At 48.1% G+C, this 15,433-nt stretch overlaps 1 protein-coding gene across 13 annotated transcripts in view; it reads left to right on the top strand.

The window, feature by feature from the left end:
- The window catches only part of PICALM (phosphatidylinositol binding clathrin assembly protein), a 592,332-nt gene that overhangs the window by 163,046 nt on the left and 413,853 nt on the right, over nt 1–15,433 (top strand). The window lies entirely within an intron of this gene.

Genomic DNA, 15,433 nt, shown 5'->3' on the forward strand with positions numbered 1-15,433 from the left:
TTCTTATCAGCTTGGGAAAATGTCAAACACTTTTTTACTACCCCTTCAACTATCCTTTCCATGCCAGCCCACCAATACTGTTCCCTCAACCTTGCCTTGGTTATCAATCAATCAATCGGGCGTTTGTTAAGCGCGACTACTCACCCGTAAGGGTCTCAAGGTGCTGGTGGATGGGAGGGGAGGGGGTTAGCAGGCTCCAGTCCATCAAGGAGGGCGGGGGGGGGGTCTGTCGAAGAGCCAGGTTTTGAGGTTTCTTGCGAATATCGGGAGCGATGTTGTCTGTCTAAGGTGGCTCGGCAGAGCGTTCCAGGCTCGGGCTGTGAGGAAGGAGAAGGAGCGGCCTCCTGATCTGGTCTTTGTGGTGCGGGGGACCACAGCGTAGGAGAGCTGGGCAGATCGTAGGGTTCTCTGGGGTGCGTGGAATTTGAGTCGGCTGTTCAGGTATGCTGGTCCGGTGTCGTAGGGGCCTTGTGGGCGTGGGTGAGCATCTTGAGGGTGTCTCGCGCTTCGATGGGGATCCAGTGGAGTGTGCGCAGGTGCTGGGAGATGTGGCAGTGTCTTGTCAGGTCGAGGACCAGTCTTGCGGCAACGTTCTGGATGTTCTGTAGCTTGCGGGTGAGGTTTTTGTTTATTCCGGCATAGAGTGCGTTGCCGTAGTCGAGTCTGCTGGTGACCAGGGCGTGAGTGACAGTCTTTCTGTGTTAGAGTGGGATCCATTTGAAGGTCTTACGAAGGATGCAGAGGGTGTGGAAGCAGGAGGACGAGACAGTTGATCTGGCGGTCCATTTTGAGTTCGGAGTCCAGGATGATTCCCAGGTTGCATGCATGGTCCGTGGGGGTGGGCGGGCTTCCGAGGGCGGGGGGCCACCATGTGTCCTTCCATGCGTCGGGATTTGGGCCCATGATGAGAACTTCTGTTTTGTTTGTGTTTGTGTTTAGTTGTAGGCAGTTGTTTTTCATCCATTTGGCGACGTCTTCCATGCCTTCTCGGAAATTGTGTCTGGCGGTATTGGGTTCGTTGGATAGGGAGAGCATGAGTTTGGTGTCGTCTGCGTATGACACAATATTGAGTCTGTAGGTTCTGAGGATGGGGGCGAGCGGAGCCATGTAGACGTTGAAGAGTGTCGGGCTGAGGGAGGACCCCTGGGGGACTCGGTAGGTGTAGGGTCTGAAAGGAGAGGAAGGAGCCGATCCAGTTGAGGGCCTTGTCTTGGATCCCTGCGTCGTGGAGTCTGCGTATTAGGGTGCGGTGAGAGACTGTGTCGAACGCCGCTAAGAGGTTGAGGAGGATGAGGGCTGCTGTTTTTCCTTTGTCCAGTAGGGTGCGGATGTCGTCTGTTGCAGCGAGGAGGGCGGTTTCCGTACTGTTTTTTTCTGAAACCGGATTGGGAGGAGTCGAGGACATTGTGCTCTTCGATGAATGTGGCGAGTTGGCTGTTGATGGCTTTCTCGATGACTTTCGCTGGGAACGGGAGCAGGGAGATGGTTCTGTAGTTTTTGGGGTCGGTGGGGTCCGCCGAGGGTTTCTTCAGGAGGAGCTGGATCTCGGCGTGTTACCAGTCGTCTGGGAACGTGGCGGTTGCCAGGGAGCGGTTGATGGTGTGGCAGAGCATGGATGCGATGGTGTCAGCGGCTCTGTTGGAAATGTGGTGGGGGCAGGGGTCCGTGGGGGCCCCAGCGTGGATTGACTTCATCGTCTTCAGTGTGTCTTCAGTGGTGAGGGATGTCCAGTTGTCGATCGCTGGCTTCAGGGTGTCTGGGATGGTTGGTGAGTGTTCAGTGTGTTGGTTGTCTTCGTCAAAGTTGTCGTAGATGCTCTTGATTTTGTGGTGGAAAAAGGTGCTGAGTTTGTCGCAGAGGTCTTGTGAGGGAGGGATGTCGGTGGACTCGCTGGTGGGTTGGGCGAACTCCTTGATGATGTTGAATAGTTCTTTGCTGTTGTGTGCATGAGTGGAGATTCTGTCTTCGACCGCTTTTCTCCTCATTTTTAGGTCTCGCTGGCTTGCAGCGCGAAGCGCTGCCGCCAACGAGACTTATTGTCGCCTTGTTTGCTCCCAAGGGAGACAGACCAGGGCACGTGCAGCGATCGGGGTCTGTGGACGTGCAGACGCACAGACACACACACGCCTAACGCGCGCGCACACACCTCGTTGCTGACTTGCTCCACTTTTTTCTAGGTTGTGTCTCTCTACCGTCTGGGACTACTGTCCCTCCAATCGATTTACTTCTATCTTCTGTAAATACCCCCCCTCTGCTTTCTAGTTTTCTGTTCCCTCTGCCTCTCTTTTCCGCTGTCCCTTTGTTCCCCCACCTCTCACGTTCTTCTCTTCCTTGCTTCACTCGGCCCTTATATCCCTCCAGGTGTGCCACATCCTCCAAAGCTCCACCCCTCTCCTCTCTTCTTTAACGTCCTTTTTGCTGCAGTCTGTCTTCTATCTGTCTCTCCATCTTCTCCCTATTTCACCTCTTTCTCTCCCCCTTTGTCTGCCTTGCCATCTCTTCTCACTCTTCCCTTTCTCCTCCTCGCTCTTTTCCGTCTCACTGCTCTCTTTCTCCCCTTTCTTTCCTCCGTTTTCCGTTCTCTTCTTCTCTCTGTCCCTTACCTCTGCCTATCCCCTTTCTCCCGAGTTATCTGAGCTCCCCTCCTCTCACCTCACACCCCCTCCCCTCCTCTGTTCTGTCCCTGTGCTCCCGGCGGTCTCTTTTTAAGGTCTCTCCTCGACGTCTCTCTTCCTGAGGTGCTCAGACCATGCCCTACTATGGCTCTCATTGCCGCTCTGCACACCCGTCCCCCTCCCCCCCCCGTCCCCCCCACCCACCAGGGGCCACAGAGGCATGCCTGTCCTGGCCCCTCCCTGGGGCCTGCATCAACACTCCTGACACTGGTAACTCTTGCCATTAGAAGTGTGACCTGTGCGGGGGCCGCTGGGCACCCCTGACACCTGGGCACCGCTGGCAGAGATGTTTCCGCCGAGGCACAGGTGAGACAGTCACACCTCAGCCCTCCTTCCTAACACCTACACCTCGGGCTGTTGCCTGCCTGCATGAAGGCGGACTGAAGCCTCACCACCGAGCCGGGGCCTGAGGTGGGGGCCATGCTTTGCTCCCAGCACCCGCTCTGTATCACCTTCTCTGAGGTTGCAGTTCCGTTTCCGGTCTCGTGGGCTTTGAGGTGGTTCTGATACTCTGACCTTTCTCCTATTGCTGTTGTTGCGGCACCATTAACAGGTGAGGTCTCTGGGGCCTGGGTACCGCGTGCAGTAAATAAGAGCATTTGTTTTTAGATCTGGTTTACAGACGGCTTTAGGCAATGACCACTCTAAAACAAAGGCTACAGTAGTGGCATTAAAGTTAGGGGCAGTAATAATCAGTGCATTATGGGGTCACACGTTATAGTTAGCTCGCTAAACTATAAGTGGGAAATTTCAGTGGTTCTTCAGTTTTTAAAAGTACATTTTTTGAGAAATGAGACCATATTGGAAAGTTGATGACAAATGAATACTTATATGAACCGCCATTATGACAAATGATGAACTGGTACCTTCATCAAATGTCAAAGACAAACTTCTCAGATTGGCCCAGAGGGTAATATGGGAATGACAGGAACAAACAACAAGCATTTGCAATGCAACCGGTCTCACATTACGCGAGTTTGAGCTATTGGCATTGTTAATGACAATGCCTTTTCTTTATGTTTTGGTTTTTGAAACCTCATTAACCCCTTCGCTGCGGCGCGAATTCCGCCGCAGCGCTGGGGGGGTTTGGGGTGAGCGCGGCGCTGCCATGCTCATGACGGAACCACGCCGTCATGAGTCACAGGCGAGCTGTGCTCATGACGGCGTGGTTCCGTCACGACTCCGCCCACTTGCATTGATCGCCCGCACAGGCGGGGAATCAGTGCCGCGTGGGCAGAGCAGCAGCTAACGGCCGCAGCATGACGGAACCACTCCGTCATGAGCACACGGCGCCCGTGGCTCATGACGGAGTGGTTCCGTCATGAGCATGCAAGGGGTTAAAACGCATTGTCATTTACAATGCCAATAGCTTAAACTTGCGTAAATGCGAGACCTATTGCATTGCAAATGCTTGTTCTGATGAGTTGGCGGTGGGCGTTGGTGGCGGCTCTGAAGTTGTTGTAGGCTTCTGTGGATTTGGTGTTCCTCCAGGCCTTTTAAGGTGGCGGCAAGTGTGTTAAGTTCCTACCCAGGTGGCTGTCAAAGTGCCAGTCTTACTAATTTGCCTCGCATCTTCTGGCGGAATTCTCCTATAACATCTGCTTATCTTCAGTTAAGTACAGTCCATGTTTGACAGCACCACACCTTCTCTCAGCATCAATGAGGTTTCTCACCTCAGGACAGCCTTTGATCACATACTCCTGATTTTCCCAAACAACAGATCCTTCCACTCTTCTTCTATCATTGCATTACGATTGCGCAAAAGTCCTTCAGACTTATGAAGACCAGTTTTTAACACCGGCAACCTAGAGAGGCAATCAGCAGCTTAGTTTTCGGAACCGATCCTGGGTGCGGTACGTTAATTTTCTTTACATGAAAACACATGTACCAATGGCTTGTAATGTCCTTTTACGAGCATCAAAATGTTCCTCCGGCATTTTTCCGTACATTTTTTACTTATTCAAATGCTTTTGAACACTCTACAGATCATACAAACTCCTCCCCTTTAATACGCTGCTTTCTCATTAGTTGAATTAAGGAAGCAAAATCTTTTATAAACTTTGATTAATATTTGGTTAAACCTCAGAAGGACCTCAACTGTTAGCTTCAGGCATGGGCGCATTCATTAGAGAATCCACCAAATCTGTTTTGGGACTAATGCCAGAAATGGTATAGACCAAATATGCTGCAGTACGTACCCTGAATCGAAACTTTTCTCTTTTAACAGTTAGCCCACTTCTTTGCAATTGAGTTAACATCTCTGTTAGAATCCAAGATATCATCTTGGAAAAATAAGATCTGCTGTGCGCTCTCCAATACTTTTGTCATTACTTATTGAACATAAGCTGTTGCCAAATCCAATCCAAGTAGCATGCAAACAAATTGGAAAGTACCAAATGATGTCACAAATGAGGTTAAATGTCTTGATTCGTACTCCATAACACTTAAAGGTATAGGGGAGACAGATCCATTTTGCTGAAAACGTGGGCCCTATTTAAAATAGATAACTTTTCTGTAATATTTGGCAACAATGACTTCTTTTTCCTCACATGCCCACCGGGATAGATCTGAGAATCCGTACAGCTTTCCTGATCCCATTGAGGAACCTTTAGCCAAAGAAAACCGAGATAAGAACCTGCCTGATGCCAGTGCTTTCTACACCTCACTCAAGACTGTCATACGCCGCCACCCAGCGCCACACCCCTGAGAGCCTGGTGGTGCATGCCTCTACTTCTAAGGTTAACCCTGGCATGTTCCCAGCCACTCCACAGGATAAGGAATCCAAGAGGCTGGATACCTTCAGGAAAAGGATTTTTTCTTTTCCACCAGCCTTTCACTGCGGTTGGTGAACACAGTGTGCCTCTTGGGCCGATATGATCACATAGTGTGGGACTCTGTTGTGCAAGTCATGCCCATGGTCTGGGAGGAGGCCCAAGCCATCCTGAGCGAGTTAAGGAAAGTAGGGTCAATGCCTTGTAGTTGGGGTTCACCATGGCCTTACGCCAGCCACTCTCTTCTTTTCGCTCCTTCTGTGGCTATGGGAGGGGCAACTAGCCTCCACCATTTCAACCCAGCCACCATGGCCAACAGGCTTCCCAGCCTTTTTGTGGTCTGCGGACATGGCTCCCACAATCCTGTGGGACTCTAAGCCAGAGATCTGCCCAGTCCGACACCCCCGCCCCCTAGCTCCTGCTGCTAAACGGACTGCAATTGAATCAGCCGCAGACCCCTCTCCCATCCCCACACAGAGCTGACGGTGACTGATGCATCGCTTCTGGGCCTGGGTAGCCATCTGGGACATGTTGAGATCAGAGCCTTTTGGTCTCCGGCGGAGACTCAACCCCAGTCTTCTGGAGCTGAGGGTAATTCACTTGGCATTGAAAGCATCCCTGGCCCCAATGAAAAGGAAGCTGGTCCAGGTGTTCATGGACAACACTACCGACATTTGGTACTGCAATAAGCAGGGTGGAGTGGGGTCATGTGCCAAGAGACTCTGCCCCTCTTGACATGGCTGGAACATCAGGACATTTTCCTGGTTGTCAGCACCTGGAAAGATCTCTAAAGACCAGGGTGGATGAACTCAACCATTAATGCCCAGCGGACCTCATATGGCTACTGCATCCGAGGGTGGCTCATGGTCTCTTTCAGGATTGGGTAGAATTTTGACTAGATCTATTCACTGTGGCAGAGAACATGGAATGTCAGTACTTCTGCTTGTTGGAGTTTCTCTTACCCAGCTATATTGGAGTATGGGATTTCTATATGCTTTTCTAGGACTCCTATATGCTTTTTCTATATACCTGTCCTCCCTCGGGTTCTCAAAAAACTCAGACCCGACCGGCCCCAAGCAATCTTGTTGGCTACAGATTGGGTAAGGAGATTATAGTATACAACTCCTGAGAATGTTCATCAATCCTCTGATCAGACTGCTCCTTCGGAAGGGTCTCCTATCAACAACAGGGCAGGGTTCTGCACTTGAACCTGCGTGCACTCTCCACCATCATGCGTAGAAATTGAACAGCAACAGTTGAGGGTATTTGACCTCCCTCCCGAGGTCTGTGATGTCATCTTGGCAGTAAAGTGTCCATAGACCAAGACCGTATATGCTTGCCATTGGGACACGTTTTTGGCTTGGTGCCTGAAAAACATATTGATCCACTATCTGCACTATCTGCACCCTTGTCTGAAGTGTTGTTTGTTTTGTTTTTAGCCTGGTAAGGCCTTGCTTTGAGCACAGTTAAGGGGTATCTGTCAGCCATATCAGTTTTCTTGTGGTGGCAGGATCAACCCTCCCTGTTCAAATCACGTGTTATGATGCATTTCCTGAAAGGTCTTCAACACATGTTCCCTCCCATGCCCCAACAGGACCTTAAGTTGGGTTTGACCTACTTCATTTGTTCCCCCTTTCAACCCATGTATTGTTGTCCTTTCAGACTCATGACGCTCAGCACAGTTTTCTTGGTGACTATCACATCAATCAGGAGGGTCAGTGAATTATCTGCTCTGTCTGTTCAACCTTCATACACCAGCTTCTTCCCAAACTAGTTGTCTGCAACCATGCCTGTTTCTTACCCAAGGCGGTGACACCTTTTCATGCTGGCCAAGCATCACACTTCTGACATTCTTCGCTCCTCCACATCCCTCCAAGGAGGAGGAGAGACTCCACCGTCTGGACTTCAAAACAGCATTGTTCTTCTATCTCAGTCTTACCAAAGAACACCGGGTAGACAATGAGTTCTTTGTGGGGTTTACCTGTATGAAGAAAGGGAAAGCAGTGCAGAAGTGGACCATCTCCAGATGGATTGTACTCTGCATTAAGCTCTGCTATGCACTAGGCCAAGAAGAAACCTCCTGTGGGCTTACGGGCTCACTCTACCAGAGCCAAAGCAGTGACCACTTCATTAGCTTGTAGAGTCCATGTCCTGGTCATCTGTCAGGCTGCTACGTAAGCTTCCCTGCACTCTTTTATTAAACACTACCTCCTTGCCAGTCAGGTCTGTCATGAAGGTCTCTTTGCCTGTTCGGTCTTCTAGGACTTTTTGGACTGTCAGTTCGCATACCCACCTCAGAAGAGGGGTTGCTTTGGTATCTATTTTAAGGTAAGAAACCTGCGACTCAAACTCTTTAAGTTGAACAAGTTGCTTACCTTCTGTAATGCCCTATCTGGTAAAGACTCTGTATAGCCGCAGATTTCTTACCGACCCTCCCCGTTCAGTGAACTGACCTGCCTACAAAGGTCCTTTTTAGCCCATAGTTCTGGCACACTAGTCCAAACACTCTGGCGTGGCTCAGTGCTTTTGGTGTGGAACTGTAACTTAAAACTAAGGGCAGCACGCTGTGGGGGCACCTATTTAGGCACAGCGCATGTCATACCTAGCACTGAGCTGTTCGGCGCTACCAACCGGCATGCAGAGGTACTGCTCAAGATTTTCCAGATCCAGCCTGATGCCTGGGAATACTCTAAGGTAAGTAATCTGCAGCTAGATGGAGTCTAGAGACCAGATAAGGAGTTACCGAAGGTAAAAAACTTGTTTTTCCTGACATGTCTTACAGTGCTAAACATTCAGCACATCACAACCATTAACTTAAAACTGCAGTTGTCAAACAACCAAAGTCATTTACACAGAAAATTAGTCACCTTCCCACATATGCGTTACCAACAAGATGCATATAGCACATGATAATATGCAAGAATTACCACCCAAACTGTTCCCCAGCCTGTAGAACCTCTACGTTAGTCTGAATCAAGGCACACTTCTTAACAGAAGCACATAGACCAATGCTAACTCAAAGAATGTCAAATAATCCAGCTTAATAATTAACTGAATGGAATTTCTTTTTTTTAATTTTAGTATTTTATGGATAGTAGATCGATCAACAATATACAAAGAGACCTCCCAGTCTAGCACTGACAATGTACATAATGGTGTACTGCTCGATTTTTCAGGTCTTATTGTGTTGAAGGGTGATTTAGGTGACTTCAGTCTCTTTCCATTCAAGTCTAAGGGTTAGAGTAGTGTATAGAGCCTATTTATTAGGCACTTCGACATGATCCTGTGTTCTTCCCCATAGATCAGGGTTTGCATATATATATCCTAGGGGATAGATTCGTTAGCATTAGGGGTAATCTGTTCTGTAGTGAGGGTATTTCATGGAGCCGTGCTGAATTCAGGCCTGGTAGGCCTTAAACGGGAGAGACTCCATCTTTCCTCCTGCTCTGGCAGCTCGGGATGTTTCTAGGTCATAGGCAGTGTTTTAGTTAGGAGGTGTTATTCGCTTGGAGAGAACCGGTTCAGGCCGGCCCTTATCGAAGGATTGTATTTTTCTTCATGCCGAAGACACTACATCAGGCCGGCCGGCTGGGAACGTGTCCTTGGCACGGGGAGGTACAAGAATTTGGTGGGCGGCAGGTTACGGGCTGGAATTTCCCATGAGGAAATGCACATCTATATTAATTAAAGTTTGAGGCAGATACTGGCACTTGCTTCTTGTCCATGGGCGGCACCTGGCCGTTAGTAGTAAAGCTGCTACTTATTCCAGGGAAGACAGATGACAAACTTGGAGGTGGAGAAAAACCGAGAGATAGATATTCCAAAGAGAAGAGAGTAGCCGATGAGGAAGAGGTCCCAGTGACTCGGAGAGGGAGACGGGAGTAAACCCGTGATTGCGGAGGTGTGACTTCCAGGCGAAGCCAAGGCGCAGACGAGAAGGGAACCTAGATGACCATTGAGTGCAGGCTACATACGACCAAGGTGATGTCAACCCCTTACTATTAGAGTGTACAACTTAATCTTTCACTTTTCTTTGCAGGTTATGTGATATGTATTATGTTCCGTGAGTGTGCATGTAATAACTAAATAAAGTATTCAGTTTGTAGTAAAGCAATATGTGCTATGTGTTCTTGTGTAAGAGGGTAACCTATTCTTCTAGTCAGCTGTGACTTAACATGAACAGATGTTAATCCTGATCAGGTAGGTGGTAACTGAATAAGGGAGAAAGGAGCCCTTCGAACTGGGGAACAAGTTGTGCTCAACTAGCTGTCTTTGTGTGATCTGATATATAGTAACACTGATGTCGTGGTAATTATAGGATGAACTCGTGCTAAGGCTGCCGTCTGGGCAGGAAGCCCTGGGTCCATTTGGGACCGCGAGGCTGTGACTGCCGTCTGGGCAGGAAGTCCTGGGTCCATTTGGGACCGCGAGGCTGTGACTGCCGTCTGGGCAGGAAGTCTGTGGCTGCCGTCTGGGCAGGAAGTCCTGGGTCCGTTTGGGACCGCGAGGCTGTGACTTGTCTAAGGCTGCCGTCTGGGCAGGAAGTCCTGGGTCCGTTTGGGACCGCGAGGCTGTGGCTGCCGTCTGGGCAGGAAGTCCTGGGTCCGTTTGGGACCGCGAGGCTGTGGCTGCCGTCTGGGCAGGAAGTCCTGGGTCCGTTTGGGACCGCGAGGCTGTGGCTGCCGTCTGGGCAGGAAGTCCTGGGTCCGTTTGGGACCGCGAGGCTGTGGCTGCCGTCTGGGCAGGAAGTCCTGGGTCCATTTGGGACCGCGAGGCTGTGACTGCCGTCTGGGCAGGAAGTCTGTGGCTGCCGTCTGGGCAGGAAGTCCTGGGTCCGTTTGGGACCGCGAGGCTGTGACTTGTAGGTCTTGGTATATATAGTAGGAATTCCCTGTCCTTAGGTGGTACATATATGTGGTTATTTAGGTGTAAATAGGCCCTAGGGAGGGGGGGTAACGTTCTGGTTTGGGTTAGAGAGGCTCTGCTGAGCGGGTTCTATCTGATCCGAAAACCCAAGCAGAACAAATGGATAACAACCTCCAATACATTAGCAAATAAGCAAGTAAATAACAATAATGAAAGCTGTTTATGACTGACCATAGAGACTCTTGTTACACACTGACCAGAACTTAGCCTTCATCTTCCACACACATTCCCCCAGAGGACACGTCTGTCCATTCGTCCTATAGGTGTGTAGGAGGGCCAACTGAAATCGACATAGTCTGTAGAAAAATGTGTAGTGGAAACCAAATATTAGGTTGGCTGGTAGGAGGTATAATGGAGTAATACGGGTTTAGCTGTTCATTACAATAGATGAGATCTAACAGTCCGCCTCGGATTGCAGGAGAGCAGGCTCTACCAGAGATTCATGTCACCCTCCTTTTGGTCAATAAAAGGGCTAAAGAGGCCAGGAGCGGCACTCCCACTGGGAGGGGGGCACGGTATACCCTACGAGTGCTGTCAGTGGCGATGAAGGTAAATAGTTGTCTAACATGGAGGACATCCGCCTGAATATTTCCGCCAACTGAATGTCATATTTCAACACTGCAAATGATAAAATGCCAGGCAGGCAATGTTTTTACTTCCCATGACTTCAGGACAAAGTATACCCTCAAACAACCCAGTTGCATCTAAATTAATCGGGAGGCCTAGGACAGTCTTTCTTTGACATCTTCAAAAGTGTCCAAATCAAACATTAGCGCCTCCTCTCAAACACGCATTTCTAGAATCCAAGGCATTGTTGAGGCACTCATCTAAGCAATCACCGCAGACTGACTTGCGCCAGAGAGGAAAGTTCCCTTTTACCTAGCATTGTCACAAGACCTCTGCCCATCTCTTTGATAACCGTGTTGGCAGGAGCCGTCTCTTGTTGACGGATCACTCCGCAATGGGTGACCATGAAACACTTGGAATGCACACTAGACATTCCAGAGTCATGGACTATGATACTACTCACTCAAAAATGCTTCTCCTTATGTCACTGTTGAATGTATTAATGCCAGGAGCCCCAACGGGTAATTTCAGAGTTATGTATATTGTAAAGGACATTTCCTGCCCCTTCACACGGTCTTGATAGCACTGTTATTAAGTTTAGGATTATTTACTGTGGTGTACCTCTCCTCAGTTTATAACTCCCCTCAGCTGACTCCTTGCCCCCCCCCCCCTCCTCACTGAGCTCGTCCTGCCCAGCAGCATCCGCTGACACAACTTGAAGGCGGATTTGAGGGTGGGCTGCCCCAAACTAGCCCCTAAGACATCCACTTTGCCACATGTTGAGTCTGCTGTGAATAAAACTCTCAAACTTCAGGTAAAGTCTTCTGAATTATTTAAGTACAGCAGTTTTCATCACCCTCGATTTACAGGACTGCACGCCTTCGATGTTCTCCTCGTTCTGTCACGTAGAACCCCTCCACCCCAGAGTGAATTCCACTGATGTCAGTGATCCAATCCTTCCATCATGTCAGATCATAACAAATACACGTGTAGTTTGCCAAGAAAATGAAGATGTGTTCGGGCTCTATGTAACGGGAGCCAAAGTATTAAAAGGCCTGATCTTCGTGTAACCGAGAGACTGTTCTGTTTTGCTCAGACCTGTGACTTTCTTTGTAAAGCAACCAGTGTTGAAAGCTGGACAAAGGCGCTCGAAGTCACACAACAAATGTGTGCATCACAGTGCACAGCAGCAGCAGGAACATGAGGCTTATATTCTACAGCCGGATTCTGTTCTTGCTTTGTTTTTGCTGTCTGATAACATTAGCACTCTTGTGTCATAATGGGACAGGAGTCTCATGCAATTTCAGCTGCTCATTTTGAAGTGCATCTTGGGGCACCAGCATCATTTCTGGGCAGTGCTGCAGATAACCAGTGTATCAGGCTCTTTACATGCTGTAAATACGCTTCTTTAGGTCTCTTTTAGAGATCTCTTTTAGCTGTCTGTTGTTGCAGATGTATTGTGTACAATACCAAGACTTTTGACCTGCCATTTGCTTATCACTGTTTAGCTTGCTCTTCATTCCTATTTGCTTTCTTTTTGATGGCTTGCCTTTTTCTTGCGATTTTCCCTCCTCTGGAGCATAGCAGCATAGCTTCTTTACCATCCTTTTGATCAGTGACTTGAATCTTGCCACTGCTTACATTCAGGAAACCAGTTTTGAGGTTTAGTCTTTAGACAGCTCATGCACTCACTGTCTGTTGTGAGGAGTATTGTGGCTTACCAGCAATATAGACAGTCTTGGAACCCGCCCATTTCTTGCCATTGATTGGCTTTTATTCTCACTCTCATTTGCCTGCTTATTGGTGTCCCAGCTTGTTAATCTTGTGTTTGCCCCTCCCATGGAGCATTACCCCATTACCATTGCTTCGATTAGCCGGCATTGTGTACTTATCTCACCATGTTGCTCTGTTGCTCGAGTGCTTTCCCTAACCTTTCCATCTTGAGTTCGCCAGTGTGCTTCTCCCTGATGCCTGCTCGCACCCTCCATTTTGCATTCCCCCACCGGCAACATCCATGGTGCTTACCTGTTACTCCCACCCTTTCCAGTGTAGCTTCTGCTTTCCCAAATTTGTTCCACCTTCCTCCTTGTTGCTTTGGATGAAACACTTCCTGCCCTCTTTGCCTTCACAACTAAAAATGCTTTGCACAGTTCATTAGGTCTCGCCTGACCAAGCGCATGCGCTGGTTTGGCGAGACTAATTGAGAGGGCTCCAAGAAGTGCTACTAGGCCAGCCTAGAGCTACAGTGCATGTGTGTGGGCGCGCGCGCCGCCTTGACCGCGATTACTTTCACTTTAGCGGCCGCTTTGATGTTTGATCGCGATCACTTTCACTTTCGCGGCTGCTTGGCATAGCCAATAGGTCTCGCTTATGGGACCTTATAAGTATTTAGTTATGCAACTGTTGCATGGCTAAACACTTATAAGGTCCCAAAGGCGAGATCTATTGGCTATGCCAATGCTTGTTTCCTTTTAGTAACCAGCCTGCCTCCCAGCGGTTTCCGGGCTCCCAAGGCAAGCCCTGCCCCTCAGCAAATCACAGAGGGCATCGAACAATGGCAGCTTTCTGAGTACATGTAACCAGTTTAAGTAGATCCAGAGAGTAGTGTTTTGATTGCTTTTCCTGCCAGGTAGGCGTTTCAGGTAGCTTTTGGCTAGTTATGATGGAGTGGGGACTACAATTCCAAGGGGTCACAGAGGCGGGTGGGTTCTCTGTGAGGAGGAACGGCTCCTCCATGGTTTCTGTGGCCTGGAATGGTTGTGTCTGTGTTGGGCTGTGAGGCAGACAGACGGTCTTTTGCCTGCTCTTCAGTCGTATCTAAGACTTTTGGGCTGTGGGTGAGGATGGATTTACACCAAAAACACAGCTGTCGCTGAACCTCTACCTTGGGTGCCTAGGATAAACATATGGTGACATAAGCACAAATGCACCACGAGTCAATATCACTTATTCAGAACACAATGCTTTTGCAAACTCCTTTGCACACCTTCAAAGGGCGTGCCTGCACAGCAGCATGGCTACAAACCATTGGCAGAGTCACAAAGAGACCTATTGGCTTTGCCAGTGCTGGTTTCTTTTTCTGTCAGCACTCCATTGGAGTGCATGGGTTTGCTTGCTCTCTCTCCCCTCCCCTGTGCTAGGTCTTGCTCTCCACCCCAGCCCCCCAGATTGTCTGCTTCTTCCCCCACACCCATCCCTACCCATCCTGCTTCCTTCTGCCTTGTAGTTTATTTTTCAACCCTTCTTGTCCTCAGTTGATCCCTCAGTACCCTCTCTGTTAATGTGACAAATTCAAAGAATTTCACTACAAAGAATTACAATGGTTGTAAAGTATGAACACTTGCATTTTCCCATTCTATTATTTTTTTAACTCCGTAAAGGTTCCTAGAATTGCATTCTTTGTTTAAGCATACTTTTATGCAGTGGTATCAACCACAGACCTTGCCTATCCCTCTTGAAAGATGTAGTTTTTAACTTGTATATTTTTAACTTATGATATCTTTTTACAAGTCCTTTCTTAAAGTAACTTTAAATTACTATGTTTTTATTTTGTGATATTGATTAAAAAGTCTAACCCTAATGTTTCATATATTGATGCAGCAAATTCGACCGCTTGTTACATCGCTAACTGTACTCTGTACATTACAGAGGCAGCTGTTGTGTCTCTTTATGTATGCTAAAAGCTACAGTTTCCACTGAAAAGGCATTTTTGTTTGTTTTCTTAGTTACTTTGGAGCTGCCCAACGAATCTGCACAAAAACATTCATCCAATTTGAGCTCCACTTACCAGGTTTTACGCATATCCTTTGGGGTTCGAAAAAAAAGGGTTGAGGTAAAAAAAAAGTGGCCAAAGGGACCGCTACCCCAAGTTATAATAAAAGAAATAAAAAAAGTAAAAACAAAAGTGGATTCTTTTGCAGGTTTCATGAATCCTGCATTAAGGTTTGCAAAACCCCAGCATGGTCTTGTAAACCCATGTTGTACCTTCTGCAGGGTTTGCAGGCCCTTACAAGGTGTAGCAAAGACCAAGGAACCTTTCTGAACCCAAACTGGGGTCTGTGAATCCCTACATGAAAATTGCAACTTCTGCAACCCATAACTCACTCAACAGACATACAGGCCATAACTCACAGGTAAAATGCAGTGCTTGACCTCAAATTATACCAATAAGTAACAACACCCAAAAGCATAAATAATTTAATAACACATAGTAGAACAAAATAAAAAATACTTCATTCATAGGTGTCTCTTTCATCGCGTTAAGAGTAATGTGATATGCAATCTCACCTGTAAGATTATTTACTACATTTGTAATTGTCTACCTCATAGAGGATGACGTCGGGAGCATTGCATTTTGGTGTGAGATGTATTGCATATCTGTTGAGTAAGTAATGAATTATTGACTTGTGAATTTAAGTGGTTTTCGGTTTCAAGTCATAACTACAACTGTGGTTGTAATGTGTTTTCCTTTAAAGTTAATTTCTATTTTGTTTT

This window comes from Triturus cristatus, chromosome 8 (assembly GCF_964204655.1).
Source record: "Triturus cristatus chromosome 8, aTriCri1.1, whole genome shotgun sequence".
Classification (NCBI taxonomy): domain Eukaryota; kingdom Metazoa; phylum Chordata; class Amphibia; order Caudata; family Salamandridae; genus Triturus; species Triturus cristatus.